This window comes from Macaca nemestrina, chromosome 6, assembly GCF_043159975.1.
Source record: "Macaca nemestrina isolate mMacNem1 chromosome 6, mMacNem.hap1, whole genome shotgun sequence".
NCBI classification, from domain to species: domain Eukaryota; kingdom Metazoa; phylum Chordata; class Mammalia; order Primates; family Cercopithecidae; genus Macaca; species Macaca nemestrina.
Window position 1 is genome coordinate 122,436,210 of NC_092130.1, and position 13,759 is coordinate 122,449,968.

The window sequence follows — 13,759 nt, forward strand, 5'->3', positions numbered from 1 at the left end:
GGTCAACATGGTGAAACCCTGTCTCTATCAAAAATATAAAAAATTAGCTGCATGTGGTGGCACATGCCTGTAATCGCAGCTACTTGAGAGGCTGAGGCAGGAGAATTGCTTGAATCCAGGAGGCGGAGGTTGCAGTGAGCCGAGATAGCATCACTGCATTCCAGCCTGGGCAGCAGAGCGAGACTCTGTCAAAAAAAAAAAAAAAAGAAAAGAAAGAAGGAAGGAAGGAAGGAAGGAAGGAAGGAAGGAAGGAAGGAAGGGGGGAGAGAGAGAGAGAGAGAGAGAGAGAGAGAGAGAGAGAAAGAAAGAAAGAAAGAAAGAAAGAAAGAAAGAAAGAAAGAAAGAAAGAAAGAAAGAAAGAAAGAAAGAGAGACATTCAGTCCAGTCTGGGTTTGATATTTAACCATGATGCTTACCTCATAGCCAGGTTTTGGGTTTGGCATTTTCTCAGAATCATTCATAACCTTCCCTGATCTCATTTCTGTACATGGACCAATCTCTTCCTAATCCACCTATACCCAAGATAGTCCCTATGAACCATCCTAGGGGAGAAACATTCAACCTTTTGGCTCTCAAAAATTTTTCTTCTGGGCTTCAAATGTTTTGTAGGTAACTTGCATTTGTAACTTTTTCTTTCTTCACCCTTTTAAAACTTTTTTGGTTTTACCTGTAGCACATTCAATCATTTGTTACCAAAGTCAGTTCTGGCTTTAGCTGGAACTCAGTCTCCTTACCTGTTGCCTGAAATGAGTCTTTCTGTACCTGGTACGTGTCCTGTGATGGGCGACATCCTCCTAGTGGCACTAGTGACTCATTTTTTAGAATTCTCTGAATTTTCTTGCTTTCTCTACCCCTTATATCTCCTTAAAAGCTCATATTTCCAGTCTGAGAGATGTCTCTGGTCCAGAACTCCTTTTACAAAGAATAATGATTGACAGGCCTTGAGCCTTAGTTCTATTTTTCAGTTCCGACCACCTTCTCCCATTACTTATGCCAGAGGTTTCTGGCTACATACCAGCCATATTAGCTGACAGTGTGTTCTGTTTAGCCCATACCGTGCTTTTAAGATTGTTTGGATAGTTGCTGACACTTAAAAATGATGAGGTTTATATAAAAACTGATTTTTTTTCACATCTCTTGAAAAATGGGAAGACTTGGCTAAACCAGGTGTGTATGATTATATGACAACAGCCAACCAGAGCTGAGCAGTCATTTGACAAGGTGCTCTGCAGTTCCCCACAGCCTCAGCCAGCCTGGTGCATGCTCCTCTAAGTTCCCTGCCTGCTGGTCCTTCTAGACATTTAAGTGTGACAATTATGCTTTCCGCTCCCATCCTCCCACATCTCACTATCCTTTCCAGATTATTCTAGGGCCCTCCAATGCCCCTGAAGAATAGGTATTCAGGACAATGAAAGAAATCTTTTAGAATTTTATTTTAAAATAAAAATAACAGCTCCCAACATATGGAAAACAATAAGAGACATAGCTTTCACATAGAAAAGAGTGACCAACTTCTCATATATTTTCAAAATAATAATAAAAATAGATGCTGGTTAGTTGTCCAATTTAGTGCAACCTAGGAAACCACTGAACATAAACTCTGACCTTCCTCTTAGCCTAGCCCTCCCGGACCCCAGTCTCCTCTAGCAAAGCCTTCTGAAATAGGATTTATGAGATGATCAAGAATGCAATGAAACTGTGGACAAAGATACTGACATTAGATTTGCCATGACCACTCATGACAAAGTTTCTATTGGCTTTTGGCCCATTTTCAGATGTCTGTATGATGAGAGATAAATTCTCCAATATCCCATTAGAGTTACTAAGCAGCCTCAATTCAGTGGAGTATATATATATAAAGGTTTTATTTCTTCCAGTCACTGCCTTTAGCCATACCTAATTCATTCTCCATTTCTTGTCACTTAATACCATCTGGGATAGATTCCATAAATTTTCAGTCATGCTGAGACATTAAAACTCTGTTATTTTAAAGCATCAACCTCAAATTTGATTTAAATCTCTTCCCTCCTTTGAATCTTTCTTGTGTGGTTTTTCAGAGGGCTCTGCAGACCCTTTTGCTCCACAGTTTCTTAACCAGGAGATCCAGCTTGAACTCCACCTCTTCCTCCTACCATCATGGAATATGCCCCCACCACATAGCTTCTTGTTACTGCCCTCCCTCAATCCCTGCACTTACTCAAGCAATCACCTTGTGGGTAGGGCAAGATGCCTACAACCTGGCTATCTTCTGACCCAAAGTCAACTCACTCATCTTTGCCATAAACAGTGGTAGGGCAGATCAGACCCCTCTCCTTCCTAGTGTTCCTCTTTAGGTGCTTCTTCCCCCAACCCAGATTTACGTAGAGACAAATCAGCCAGTTCACGACCTAAGCAGATGTTTAACCAGGACATTCATCCATTCCACTGAGGTTGCAAATCTTGCAGTCCCCCAGCCTCTGAGCTTTTCTGTCTTGCCTTGGTGAGGAGAAGGGAGGTGAATCATCTCTCATTCCAAATCCTACAGATCCTCCAGTTTCTCCATTGAGGCTCGCGCTTTCCTCTGTCCATTCCTTTTTTATAAAGACGAAATTGGGGAATAGTCACATGTGGCAGGCTCAGCTTTGTAGACTCTATGGAAGCTTTGAGGAAGGTCTCATGATTGGCTGCTCTCTTCAGGAAAAATGGGGACTTTACAATTTCACACACATGTTGTTCTGTGTTCGGAGCCTTGATGCCAAGTCTGGAGAAACTGTATTCAACATCTTGTTACACTCTTCTCTTTGGGCTGGCTGAATCAGCTGGGGTCTACCAATGAGTGGCAGAAAACTTGACCCAAAACGGCCCCAGCAATGAGGAAGTATGTTGTCACTTAACTAAAAAGCCCAAATGGAAAGATCTGGCTTCAGGCCGTATTGGTTTCTGGCTCAAAGGGCATCTCCTGGTCCCTAGCTCCACTTCATTTCCTCTGGATGAAGAAATAGTAGATGGAAGAGTTGTGGGGTTCTTGTGGAGGCCCCCAAGTTTCACACCATTACAAGTCAGCTTTCCCAGTTGTGCAAACAAAAGTCCTGGAAAACGACTTGGGTTGTGTGCCTGTCCCTGATTGTCTCACAGTGCTCAGTGATAGCTGATGCCACTCTGAGGGCCAGCTGAAGTTTGTAAATAACTTCACTTCATTCCTCCTAACCGCTTATGGTATCCATCAAAGAAGGCCATGGGTTTTCCAGATCCAAATGTGTCCAAACATAAACTGAGGGCATTAGATACATGCTAAGACCTGAGTTGAAGGTATAGGCTTGGTAACATAATGTAGCTATTTATGGGTTTCAGACAGGAATAAAGATTAGTCATTAAAAATGTAGGCTCTTAGAGTAAGACAGGCCCGGATTCAAATGATTGCTTCACCAGAGCAAGAAACCTTGGATAAGTACTTAACTTCTCTAGAGACTCAGTTTCCCCAACTAGAAAATGGGAGTATTGAGAATACCCAAATCATTGGTTGTTAAAACGATGAAATAAAATATCTGGCACAATTATTATATTTCTTAATATATAACCATATGTTATATAATAAATATAATATAATATATTAATATATGTATTAGTCTGTTCTCGTGCTGCTATGAAGACATACCTGAGATTGGGTAATTTATAAGGAAAAGAGGTTTAATTGACTCACAATTCCAGGTGGCTGGGGAGGCCTCAGTAAACTTACAGTCATGGCAGAAGGGGAAGCAACACATTCTTCTTCACAAGGAAGCAGGAGGGAGAAGTGCCGAGCAAAGAGGGAAAAGCATCTTATGAAACTGTCAGGTCTTGGGAGAACTCACTCAATATCACAAGAACAGTGTGGGGGTAACCTCCCCCATGATTCACCCACCAGATGCCTCCTACAACACGCTGAGATTATAAGAACTACAGTTCAAGATGAGATTTGGATGGGAGCACAGCCAGACCATATATATATGTGTGTGTGTGTATGTGTGTGTATATATATATAATTTATATATATATATGTGTGTGTGTATATAATTTATATACATAATTTATATAATAATATAATATATATTAATATATAATGTCTGGCACAAGGAGATGCTCAATAGGTGCTATTTTTATTGCTAAGTACTTTCTCTTCTTGGCACACAGAGCAATGCTGTGGAAAACCATGCTAAATTATGAAGGATTTTCCTTGTAGTTTCTAGAAGTGGCCAATTTGATAGTTATTCCAGACAGTAAGCAAATTTTCCTGCCATTTCTCCTATTTTTCTTTGTAAATAGCAAGTGGAGAACCTAGCACGAGAGATGGAGGGTGAAGGAGACTTAAGTATATGAATTGTCTTAAGCACTGATGTGTCTGTGTATATGTGTATATATACACACACATATATGTATCTGCATGTATGTATCCATATATATAGATATGTGTATGTGTATATGTGTACATGCATATATATGTATAGATATGTGTGTATGAGACTAAGATATTTATGCTGGGATTATGCTAGCAGAGATTCACTGATCATTTCCCAAAAGCAACACACGATACTTTGCAGGCTATGCCAAATTTGAGACGCATATGAATTTAGCAACACTGCAAGACATTGCTGAGGCCTTCTACTCTTAGATATGTTTCCACAAAAAGAGGAAAATCAAGGCATTTTTGTGGGGTCATTTAAAGCGAAGCAATCTTGCTCAAATTTCATATTTAAGTAAATTGTAAAAATACTGATGACTTAAATTCACTTTTCTAAAATGTGTTTTTAACATTTTTTTTATTTATTTACTTATTTATTTTTTATTTATTTTTTTTGAGATGGAGTCTTGCTCTGTCACCCAGGCTGGAGTGCAATGGCATGATTTCAGCTCACCTCCACCTCCTGGGTTCAAGCGATTCTTCTGCCTCAGCCTCCCAAGTAGCTGGGATTACAGGTATGCGCCACCATGCCTTGCTAATTTTTATATATTTAGTAGAGGAGGGGGTTTCACTATGTTGGCCAGGCTGGTCTCAAATGCCTGATCTCAGATGATCCACTTGCTGCGGCCTCCCAAGTGCTGGGATTATAGGTGTGAGCCACCGTGCCCAGCCAAAATTTATTTTTTAAAATAAATAATACTAGAATTACACTTGAGAGATTTCTTTTTTATATCAACTAAAAACTGTGACTTTCTGTGATCTAAAATTTTGTTTCTTTGGGAGACAGTAACGATGAAGGTAATCTTCCCAAGTATACTACGTGAATTATGTTGAAATATTTGGTGTTACCATATAAATATAAATGTAACAAGAGCCTTTTATTTCCAAAATGAACTTCAATTTATTTTAAGAATAAGATATCAACTAGCACCCTCTTGTGGAAATGATTATTTTAGGTACTGGAAAAGAAAATCTTACGCAAGCAGCATGGTGGCACACCTATCATACTCTTGATGACTTCAAATTAATTGTATACTTTTGTTTATACACAAAGTCTAGGATAAGATGCTAACATGCAGCACAATGATGATTGCAGATTTATACTCTTAAGACATTTTTTTCTTAAGTAGATCTTCAGCTATCATCTGATTCAATTAGTCCAAGAATTTTAATTTATATTTCACTTCAAAAGGTTGAACTAGAGAAGTACACAGAAATACAAATAAAAGTATTTTTTACAAGCTTTAAAACTGTGGCATCTCCAATCTGTATTTTTTTCCTCTGGCATCTGCCTTGCCGAAAGTTCTCTTGATGCCTTCTCCCCAGGGGATAGGTTCTGACCCAGACCTGAACCAGTTCTGAGCAAATATGAAATCCTCCAGTAATGTCAGCCACCCTGCCTACCTCCAATTTTTATTGATTGATTGTTTTGAGACAGGGTCTTGTTCTGTTCTCCAGGCTGGAGTGCTGTGGCGTGACCATAGCTCACTGCAGCCTCGCGCTCCTGGGCTCAAGCAATCCTCCTGCCTCAACCTCCCAAGCGGCTAGGACTATAGGCATGCTCCATCATGCCCAGGTAATTTTTACTTTTGTGTAGAGATGAGGGTCTCATTATGTTGCCCAGGTTTGTCTCAAACTCCTGGTCTCAAGCCTCCCAAAGTGCTGAGATGACAGGTATCAGCCATCACACCCAGCTCACCTCCACCTTCTTAGTGGCTGGTCACCTTTGCTATATGAGAGTATATAAAAAATAACAGTCACACTTGTCTAAGAGTGAAAGTAATTCTTGGGCTTAGAATTCTCTGGTACTCAAGGTATTCAAAGATAGGATGGTTAACTGTTTAGTAGGCAATTGACAGAATGTGTTCGAGTTTAGTTAGTTATTTGGGCTAAATAATCTTCATGGTCCCTTCCAAGGTGACATTCTAAAGCCTTTCTATTTAGTCTAATGGCCAGCCCCACTGAATGAACTATCACCGCCATTTGTTCCTGTTTTATTCCTGAGATGGCCATGAAGATTTTAACGTAGTCCTTGCAACATGGGTCTGTACCTTCCCCTGAAATTATTCTTTCAAGTAAACCATCAGGACCTTCAAAGGGCCATTTAAAGTACTCATTAGGCCAGGCAGGGTGATGCATGCCTGTAATTGCAACACCTTGGGAGGCTGAGGCAGGAGGATCGCTTGAGCTCAGGAGTTTGAGACCAGCCTGGGCAACATAGGGAGATCTTATCTCTACAAAAGAAAAAATAAAAAACATTAGCCAGGTGTGGTGGTGTGCATCTGTGGTCCCAGCTACTTGGGAGGCTGAGGCAGGAGGATCACTTGAGCCCAGGAGGTTGAGGCTGCAGTGATCCATGATCACACCACTACATTTCAGCCTGGATGACAGTTCAAGACCCTGTCTCCAAAAAAAAAAAAAAAAAAAAAAGCGGTGGATATTTATCAGGGAAACAGACCACAATAGTGATATGAGACCCTTTAATCATTAGTTTTAAATAATTATAAATAATCAAGGAATATATAGCTTATCTCCAGCAGAGAATTGTCGTGTATAATTAAGGGTGAGATGCTGATTCATACAGAGAAATGTGTAACATAGAAGGCACAGGGGCACATATTCAAGGGAGACATGGAAGCATCCTGAGATGAAGGACAAGTGTGGGATTTGAGGTGAAACAACCCAATTCAAACCCTGGTTCTGTTTGTTGTTAGATGAATGGCCCTAGGTAAGTATCTGGGACTCCCATATCTGTCAAATAAGAATGATTGTATTTACCTCACAGGGTTGTTGCAAGAATTAAATGGCATAAAAAAAAACGAGAAGCACAGAGCATAATAATCCAAGAAGGCTCTCAAAAACTGCTAGCTTTACTTTTTTGTTTGTTTGTCTTTTTCTTCCCTCCACCTTTATTTTTGTGTGTGTGACAGTCTCATTCTGTTGCCCAGGCTGGAGTGCAGTGTTATGCTCACTGTAGCCTCAAACTCCTAGACTCAAGCCATCCTCGTGACTCAGCCTCCTGAGTAGCTAGGACTATAGGCGTGCACTACCAAGCCTGGCTAACGTTTAAAATTTTTGGTAGAGATGGGGGTCTCACTGTGTTGCCCAGGTTGCGCTAGCTTTTCTTATGGCCAGAAAGGGTCCTTGATGTTTAAGGATTTAATAGCCAGGGGCTGGGAGTGGGAGGACAAACTAAACAAATATTTCTTATATGAAATTAAACTGTGATCTCCATCTTCCCTAACATTTTACAATATTTTTCCAATAATATTTGATTACTGATTGGAGCACATTTTTATCTCTCAGCATTTAGATTCACACAGTGTGAGTGCTCTTAGCTACCTTGGACTCATATATTTGTGTGAGCAGATCTTTGTAAGTTTGACCTCACTAGCCTTTGCATTAAGGACATCTCTGAAAACTGAAAGCAAAAACTTTTAGGAAACAACAGCTTCTCGTCTCTACAGTGAGGAATCCCTGGAAACCTTGGTAGTTGAGCCCTGACTATTCAATAATTCAGTTAACTACAGAATCGGTTAGGTATATAAACTTGGTGATCACAGTTTTGCTAGGAATTCACTTCTGGAGACTTAGTAGCATTCAAAGGATGCATAATTTAAGACATACTATTGAAGGATAGTATTTGTAATTTATTAGCTAAAGTAGTGTCACCATGTGGCAAGTGCAAAAATAGCACGTATTCAGACAGTACGTTTTAAAAGTAGCAATTTCTTACTAATTTTTAATTAATTGATTTTGATAATTTGGTTGATTTTAATGAATGTATTTTCATTTTAGTTACCATTGTTCAAAATGTTAGACAAAATTAAGGTTTTACTGTTTTTTATTTGGATGACTTCTAGTACATGTAATTCAAATGTACATAAAAGGCAATAACCCTGTAATTTAATGTTTGTGTTAGGAACTTAATGTTAAAATGGATTCCTGGAGCTAAGTGAAATATGATGAAGGCTGGACTTGGATAATGTTAAATAAGTATTAGATTGCCTTGCTTTGTTTTGCACTCTACTTACAAATTTGATAGATTCCCTGGGTGAAAATAAATAGATAAGGTGCTAGGAGAATTGACTAGCATTAAAAATGTAAAGGTGGGGTTTTATGGGCCATATGGCAGACTGACCACATGCTTATTTAAATAAAATTGAAGAAACGTCAACAGGACATATACACAATGAGAGAGAAGACACACACACACACACACACATATACACACACACACACACACACAGAGACAGAAAGAGAGAAAGAGAATGAGATTTCAGTGGATACCTAGAGGAGGAAAAGCAGCTGAAGGAATGGGATGGAGGGAGCTGGAACACAGTCTAGAGTGTTTAAACAAAGGGCTACAACTGAGGAGGCTCTGGTTATGCCTCTGAAATCTGGAATGTGAGATAAAGCACAAAGGTGTGTGGGTGTGAGAATGCAGAGCAAAAAATAGGAGTCAACTGAAGATATATACCTAGAAAAGTTGACCCTAAATTCTCAGCCACTAACCTGTCAGTATGCATACAACTCCAGGCATCCAGACCCTTCGATCCTAAGAAACAAACTGGAATGATCTCTTTGGCTTTTATTTCATATAATGCTTTAGAAAAAAGCCTATCTGGTCACGATGGAGTAACATGGACCAGATTTACCTTTCTGGTTTAAATAGCTTAAAAACTGGACACAATATATGAAACAGTTTGCAGGACACTGACCATCAGAGATTGAAGAACAGTGACTCCTGAGAGATGGAAAACCAATGAGATAGACAATACAATTGGCATAGCTCACTGCTTGGTGAGAATTTCCAGAATGCAGCACAAGAGAGAAACCAGGCAGAAACCAGTGGTTTCCTTGAGTTGAGGAGAAGGAGATGAGAATCTGGGGAAGCCAAGTAAGCTAGACCACCAGAGAGGAGGTTTGTGAACAGAAGGGGAGCTCTGGAGACCCGCTGAGGGCTCCTTTAAGCATTCAGCTGAGTCCTGATCAGTACATGTGTGAGGAAACCACTCAAGGCCAGAGAAAGAACCAAGGCAGAGAATCTGGAAAAAAATCCATGGAACTCACAGGTCCAGGATTAGTGCTTGTCCCCAGCAGCTGACTGGGAATCCTCATAATTCACAAGATGTTGGGTAGAGTACTCAGAAGAGTTCTGACACAGTAGTGGGTAAAATTAACTGTAGACTAACACTGGTTTGATCCTGCTAAACAAAATATACAAGTAAATCCCAAAAGAGTTAATTTAGGATTGTTATGTCTTTTTCTTGAATGGGGCCTTTTGTTATAATGTATTAGTAATATCATGCTTTCTCTCTAATACTACATCATACCTTAAAATCTATTTTGTTCGCTGTGAATATAGTCATATTAGCTTTTTGTGGTTAGCGTTTACACCATGTATCTCCATTAATTTACTTTCAATCTACCTGCTGTTTTCCCAAGCTTGATTTCCCTGTGCCAGTGTTTAGAAAAAGTCCTCAAAGAAAAAAGCTAGAATGAATATGAGATTTGCCATGTGTGTTTTCCTTCTCTCAGGGTCTTTAACCCTTGCTATCAGGTGCCTGCCGATGATAGTGGTAGAAGGCATATAATGCCTAGGCAGATGGGGCGCGTCCCAGTGAAACCTGACCTTCAAGCCAGAAACTGTCCCGGGGAAATCCTCCAACTGGATTCAAAACCCACCTTCCCATTTGGCGCACTTTCTTCTGATTGTTCCCCATTCTACACCTATTTTACACACACCTACCCTTTCCTAATTAGTTTTCTACCCTGTCATGCCCATATTTGAATGGTGTCTTCACTCTGACCTTTCTTTGGATACTCACAAACCAATCAGCAGACAGTCCCTATTCTGAGCCCATAAAAAGCCCCAAGCTCCGCCGTATTGGGGAAATTTCCCGTCTTGAGGTAGGAGAACCAACCCCGCATCCCCTCTTTTTGCTGAGAGCTTTCCTTTTGCTTCGTAAATTCGACTCCACTCACTCTTTGATGTCTGTGTGCCTAATTCTTCTGGGTCATGAGACAGGAACCTGGACCTAGATGAGCAAAGGAGCCAAAAATCCTGCATCAAAGACAGTTTTTAATACATCTTGTCACTTCTTACAGTTTTTGTGAAAAGGTAAGCGTGAATCCAGCTACTCCGTCATAACCAGAACTGGCATTGTCCCATCTACTATCTAGCTTCCAACATTTTGCTATTGTTTTCTCTCCTGTCCTCCTCATCCTTGTGGGTTTATGCCTTTTAACATCGTTTTTCACAGGGAGAAAAGGTAAACAGGTGCTCAATCTGCCGTGTTTAATCAGAAATCCTCATCTCTGCTCTGCTGGAGTTTTGCCTGAAATTGCACCTCTGTATACTTGTCTGCTTTCTCCCCTTTCCCTACTTACCTTTCCCACTTCCTTGCCAGTATTTCTGGGGAGCATTTCCTTAATAAATGACTTTGTTTTCTCATTTCAGGTGGTACTTCTGGGGAGCCAGGCCTAAGGTAATTCAACATACTGTAATATTCACCTCTTAAGTTAAAATGCATTTATAGTCTATAACCATAATTTCTATGTTTATTTAAACTTGGTTGTGTTTGGTTTGCCATTGGTCTTTTTTACAATGGCTTTCACTTTAATTCCTGTTTGATCAGATTTTATTATATGGAAGATTTCATAAGATAGTCCTATGTGTACTGTATTTCCCAAATTATTTCATATTTGCCTGCTGTCTTTATAGCTTAATGAAAAGAGGTCTGAATGTCAGACATTTTAGGCTCAGTTTCTTTCCCTCAGCATTTTGCAGACAATGTTCTGCGCCTTTTGATACTGTGAAGAAATCACAAAGTAGCTCAATTTTCATCCAGGTGTAACTTTTTACATTCTTCCCACATACCCAAAGAAATTTTATTCTTAAAATTCAATAAAGACCCGGAAAGATTTCATCAGGTTTCCAAATTTTATGGGAATACACTGTCCTTTGAATCTGTGATGTAAATTCCTCCTTTATTTATGAAAGTTGTCTTCTATTATAACCTAAAATGTATGTCATATTCCATTTGTTTATTCTTACTCGGGGACACAGATTAACTTTATATTCTGTGGGTTTTGTATCTATTCTCCCTTTATCATGTTATCTGTATTTGCTTAACCTATTTTCTTTTTTTCCGTGTTCATTGAAATTGACTCCAGTGTTTCCTCCAGAACTGCAGTTGAATCAATAGCTGCTAGCCATGTGTGACTATTTGAATTTAAATTCATTAAATAAGCTATAAAGTTTAAAATTCAATTCCTTGACTCCACTAACCACACTTTAAGTGTTCAGTAGGCACTTGTGACTACTGCATTGAACAGTGCAGTTACAGAACATCACGATCACTGCAGAAAGTTCTTCTGGACAGTGCTGTTCTCAAGCAATAATGAGTCTCTACAACTTGTGGCATTTTTTTCCTCTTTCTGATTTATTTATTGCTTGCTTCTGTAATCGTATCATATTAGTCCTTAACACTTTCTTATAACCTGTTATTTCTATGTTATGATTTTATCTTATCCTCAAAGTCTTCTTATACAAATTAGTGTCCTTGTAAACTCTTGGGGTGTGAAGTACAGTAGGGAATTTTCCCTTTGGGAGGAGGTTTGCTTTTTACAAGAACATATCCTTTTATCTGTTATTTGCACACTGTCTTTTTCACATTAGTTTTATTTATTTGGGGCTGAAATATATATTTTCCCTCCTTACACTGGTTTATGTTTTTCCCGTTTGTTTCTCTTTTTACTGAAACTTATTTGTCCAAACCTGGTTATCCTGCTGGTAATGTGGCTGAATTCTCCCTTACTTCTTTTCTCTTTTCCTTACTTTATGAGCTATACTGCAAGGGCCAGCAAATATGGCTTGTGGGACAAATTGGCCCATCTCCTCTTTTTGCAAATAATTTCACTGAAGCAGGGCTACACTCACTCCTTTGCTCTTTGCCTCTGGCTGCTTTCATGCGCAATAGCAGAGCTGAGTAGTTGTGACAGAGATCACACAGCTTGGGAAGTCTAAATATTTACAGTCTGGCCTTTTACCAAAAATTGTGCTGACCCCTGAAGTGCAGTGAAGAAAGAATTATCTGTAGCCCAAGGGCATGGGGTAGGGTGAGAACAGAGTTGGAAGACATCCTCCATTAGCCAAACTGGGCTGTTTCTCATTTGCAGTTTTGTTAAAGGTCTTCGGCCTGGGTTTACTTAGTGTCTTCGTTGGGGCTGCCATTGTAAAGTACTATAGATCGGTTGGCTTCTAAAGAACAGAAAGTTATTTCTCACAGCTCTGGAGACTGGAAGTCTGAGATAAGGGTGCCAGTATGGTTGGGTTCTAGTGAGGGTTCTTCCGAGTTGCCAATGGACAACTTCTTGCAGTATCCTCACATGGAAGAGAGTGTGAGCAGGCTCTCTGGGGTCGCATTTATAAAGGCATTAATCCCATTCACAAGGGCTCTACCCTGATGATCTAATTACCTTCAAATACCACCAGGTTGGGGGTTAGGATTTTAACCTGTGTATTTTGGGGGGACACAGACATGCAGTTCACAACACATCACATCGCCAGGTATATTCTCTTTCAGTCCAGGGATAAACCTGAGATTCAGATAATCCTCAATCCTTAGTTCAACTTGGACCTCTGAATTCTGCTACTTTTAAGGAGATGTAGCTCAGTTTATACTCTTGCCCTATACTCAGGCATCAATCATTTCTACAATCAGAGCTGAAAGGCTAATAAAAGGTGGGTCTGGCTTCCTCACTGAGCACTGTTAAGATTAGAAGAACGTTACCTGGGCCGTCCACCAAGGACTCTGGGCTCAGGCCCTTTCTTACCTTCACTGCCTCAGTTCTTATTTCTATTTTGATGAAGACTTCTGCTTCACCAACTTCCCTTTGGTGAGATATTGCAGACTTTTTTCCTCAGCTCTCCTTCTTAACACATCTGAAAAGGCAGTGTTGGGAGCTTTCTAGAGCCCACAATATGCTCCTTAAAAGCGGTGGCTCATGCCTGTAATCCCAGCACTTTGGGAGGCTGAGGTGGGCAGATCACCTGAGGTCAGGAGTTCGAGACCAGTCTGGCCAACATGGTGAAACCCCGTCTCTACTAAAATTACAAAAACATTAGCGGGTGTGGTGGCGCACGCCTGTAATCCCACCTACTTGGGAGGCTGAGGCAGGAGAATCACTTGAGCCCAGGAGGCAGCTGTGTCAGTGAGCTGAGATCGCACCATTGCATTCCAGCTCGGGTGACAGTGAGACTCCATCTCAAAAAAAAAAAATAAATAAATAAAGCTTTGTTTTTTATGGTTCAACAACATCTGTGTGGTATATTTT